At 37.4% G+C, this 4,461-nt stretch overlaps 1 protein-coding gene across 1 annotated transcript in view; it reads left to right on the top strand.

Moving 5' to 3' along the window:
* Positions 1-287: 287 nt before the first annotated feature.
* Positions 288-4,461, top strand: part of LOC101861754 (cholecystokinin receptor type A) — a gene marked incomplete at its 3' end in the record, with an annotated part of 28,322 nt that continues 24,148 nt past the window's right edge. The window contains 2 exon segments of the mRNA XM_013086250.2: positions 288-507; positions 1,224-1,457.

Genomic DNA, 4,461 nt, shown 5'->3' with positions numbered 1-4,461 from the left:
CCCCATACGCCAATTCCAATCTGTTTGCACCTGCAAATCTAGCTAACCACGTCACTACTATTATTGAATCTTCTCTGCCACTTTCGCTCACGCTCTGCATTCCCCTCCATAGTCCCCCCCCCCTGCCCCCAACCACCTTTCGATCTGCTCGCTCACCCTTCACCGGACACATCACACCCCCTCCCCCCTTCCCTAGTCCACTCACTCAGCCACAGCCTACACCTCTCTCGCGCGCTTTTCAGACTGTGCTTTGGATTGCACGTGCGTGAATTACTGGCGGGCGGCGACAGGCGCTCGTGTGTTGGGAGCGGGACCGTTTGGGGATGGGAACATCATGAGACATAAAGTCGGTGAAATTCCATGGGAGACTGCAAGTTGTCTGTTGCACCTGAAGAACAAAGCGCGTTACTTCGGACAAAAAGGCCGATACACGTGAATTGAGGAAAGTTCTCTGTACTGTACCTAAAAGTGCTACACACTTTATTTCGGACATAAAGGTTGCTACAGGTGAATTGAAGCAATTTCTCTATCATAATTAATAATAATAATAATAATAATAATAATAATAATAACAGTACCTAAAGAACGAAGCAAACAATAATAATAATAATAATAATAATAATAATAATAATAATAATAATAATAATAATAACAATAACAATAATAATAATAATAATAATAATAATAATAATAATAATAATAATAATAATAATAGATCTAATAATAATAATAATAATAATAATAATAATAATAATAATAATAATAATAATAATAATAATGATAATGATAATAATAACAGTACCTAAAGAACGAAGCAAACAATTTCGAACACAAAGACCAAAACACAGTGAATTAGGGAAAATTCTCTACGCTGTATTTAAAGATCATCTCAGATTTGTCCAAGCACAAAGGTTAACATAAAGTCAGTTGTAGGGTTATACAGCATTCTGCTATTTAAAAACATACATAATAAATGAATAAGAGCACGGTGCAACAGATACGATTTGTAGTTTATTTCTGAAATAGTTAAGATGACGTAAAATCAGTGAAATTCCAGAGGAGACTGAAGGCTCTCTGTAAGCTTACCGTACTTTAAATTAAAACATACATCATGCCGGAGATTAAGACCAACGCACATTGAATTAGGAATAAAGCAATTAATCAACTTTCTGGTGAATTTTACATTAAAACAACAACAATTATAATTATTTCCTCCCTCCCAGTGAAGCAGACACGAATTTTACAATATTTCCGAAAGAGGAAACATGTTTCTACAGACAGAATACTCGGATACCCTGAATACATGCTAACTGTTTGACAAGTTGTTTTTTTTTCTTTGTCGACGTACTAATTCCTTGAGCATAGAATCAGTGCAAGTTCCGCGCACACGTGAAGCGCGAGTGGACGGAGGACGTGGATTTATCTGTCACTTTTCATCGTTATAGAGGACTGATCAGGTACGTTTGTGTGTCATGTCAGGCGTAAAAAAAGTAGGAATTGTGTTCTTACTTTAGAATTCTTTAAAAGATAAATATAGGTATATCTGTTTAATTGTCAAATGAGGTCTTACAAAGCTATCGTCTCAGGTTGTTTTGCATTCCGAAGATGTGATGATTAAAAATAACGACAACAATAACAACAACGACAACAATGATAATAATGATACCAACAAAAACAGCAGCAACAACAATAATTATAATAATAACAATGATAACAATAATAATAATAATAATAATAATAATAATAATAATAATAATAATAATAATATTATAATAATAATAATAATAATAATAATAATAATAATAATAATAATAATAATAATAGAAAATAAAATAATAGCAACAACATTTTTGGCGCCCAACTTCGATTAAAAAACCCAGGCTTAGATTACTTTATGTAAATATAAGCTTACGTGTAGAAGCACGTACACAGTGCATTGTGTTCTTACTTTAGAATTCTTTAAAAGATAAATATAGGTGTATCTGTTTAATTAAAAAGTACAGTAATAAGCGAAACAGAAAATTTGGAAATGGGAAATACGTGTACGTGCTGTTTAGGCTATTTGCTTTGAACGAAAATAAATGAAAAAAAAATAGATTAAACAAAATATAATTATTATCACTCCAAATTTAACCAGACTTTGTTGAATGTGTTTTCTTATAATTTATTTCAGTTAAATGCAGATTCGTCCAAACAGCATTGACTATAACTTATCAGGGAACAAAAACTTTCTGTCAACATCTACAAATTGTATCGCCATAAATGCTGTCTCAAACTGATATGTCATATCTATCATATCTGTAGAACTGACTAACACTGCAACGATTTCTTTCAACATCTTGTTTCAAGTTGAATTCAGAGCAACGCTTTATTACTTTATGATCAACGTCGGAGACATCCTTTAGGATTTTTTACGGACATAAAAAGTTTTTGCATCAGTATCATTTGAAATTTCTAAAGTCACGTGACGCATGAAAAGAATAACTCAGGGAGGGTGTGGGGAGCTCACGTGGTCTAGAGGTTACGGTGTTCGCCTCTCATTTAATAGGTCCCGGGTTCGAAACCTGACAGCGACGGAAAGTTTTCGTCTCTAGAATTTTCTCCTTTCATCTCCTTTCCTGCTCCCTAAACATGTTCTGTCGAGTGCTTTCGTCTCCACTTTCTGCCCCCCCCCCTCCTTCCCCTATGCCCCCTCCTCTGGGCTTCTGACTCTTTATGCAGCCTTTTTACTACTACTCCTTTACTCCTTTATATTGCTGTCTTTCAGCCACACCCCTGATCTTATGGTAGGTAAGATCTACATCTAGCCTTCTCGGACGAAGGAGAAAAATCTCGGAGGTCTCGTGTGCAAGTTGAAGATCCGTTGGTGGTCCCAAAAACTGTAAGAGTAGGCTTCGACCGCCACCCGTGGGCAAAAAAACAACAACAACTAAACTGAACATATTAAATGCGTCCCACGCGCTTATATGACCTTGTGCAGTTGCGAACGTCGTAAAACACTTACCAAAACAAGGGAGGGTGTCTCAAACTCGCAGCCCGCGGGCAAATAATTGTGGACGGAGAAAGATATTTTGCAGCCCTTACTTGACATCACATGTTGGTGTTTGTCAGACCGCTCGATTTTTTCACAGCCGTGTAAGATCGATGTAAAAAAAGAAAAAAAAGTGTTTCCAGGTCTCTGGCAGCAACTAGAGGTAGGTAAAAGACGCTTATGTTCTGAGAACCTTTCATGTTCTCAACGGCTATTAATATAGACTGAGTATAGATTCAATTAGCTGTACTTAGTAAAAAAAAAGTGAAATATTTGTCTTTAAGTGGAATACTTCATAATTATGACACACTCAGGCTCACCTAGACTCTGTCTGCAGCAGCCCCGGGGTAATTTGAGTTTGAAATCCGGTTGAGAGTATTTGTAACACATGCTTGTGACTGTAAGAGCCATACGAAAAAAAGTGTAGTAAAATGGTAGGTCAGCAAAACAAAGTAACAAAGCGACATAAACAGTAATAGTAGTGGCAGTAAGCACAGTCAACATCATCCTCCTCCTCATTATGATCATCTGCCATTTCCACCTTATTATTGTTATAGACCGCCACGAAGGGTCCCTCACCTGTCTCTGTTCTGGGCCATCTTCTCCTCCTCTAGCCAGCTATACCCCACTATGCCTGAGATCTGTCTCCACGTCTCGTTCCCAGGTGGATCTCGGCTTTCTTCTCTTCTTCCTTCCCTAAGGACTGCAACTTAGGCTTTGGCTTGTCACATTGTGGGCTGGTTTCCCAAGCGGGTGCTCAATCCATCGTTAACCTTTTTTTCTTGAGCTCACGGTCAATTGGTTGTTGTTTGGTTCGCCTCTATAATACGGCATTTCTAATGGTGTCCGGCCTGTCGATTTTCACGATCTTCCTAAGTCAGCCATTGATGAAAGGCTGTCATTAGATTCCATGAAGTCACCGTCCAGCATGACAAGACTTGTGTTGACAATAGTGGAAAACGTTTAGAACAATTTTACAACAAAAGAAACATCTCACGCTATTTCTTCCCCACCAAATAAACACAACCTTCTTCAGAAATAAGTTGCCCCGTTTTGTGCATTCTAAGTCAGATTTAAGAAAACACACAATATGTATCCCAAACTCTCCCCAAAATTCTAGTAGTTACCAGCAACATTATATAATATACAGTTTTATGTTATTCCCCCCCCCCAAAAAAAAAGTCTCAATACAACAACAAGCAAACAAAAACACGCAACAAACAACAAATTAACAACCCACCCACAAAACAACACACTACCCGCTGTGTCATGCCCCCAGGACAGCCTGGCAGGGATCCAGAGTAAGCGCCAAAAAAAAAGAAAAATGAAACACACTCAACACTAAGATTAACATGCACATTATTTCCAACATTAGGGCATCATCATCATCATCATCATCATCATCATCATCATCATCATCATCATCATCA

This window comes from Aplysia californica, unplaced genomic scaffold (genome assembly GCF_000002075.1).
Source record: "Aplysia californica isolate F4 #8 unplaced genomic scaffold, AplCal3.0 scaffold00448, whole genome shotgun sequence".
Classification (NCBI taxonomy): domain Eukaryota; kingdom Metazoa; phylum Mollusca; class Gastropoda; order Aplysiida; family Aplysiidae; genus Aplysia; species Aplysia californica.
Note: the sequence above shows the minus strand (reverse complement) of the source record. Positions and strands in the feature narration are given on the sequence as shown.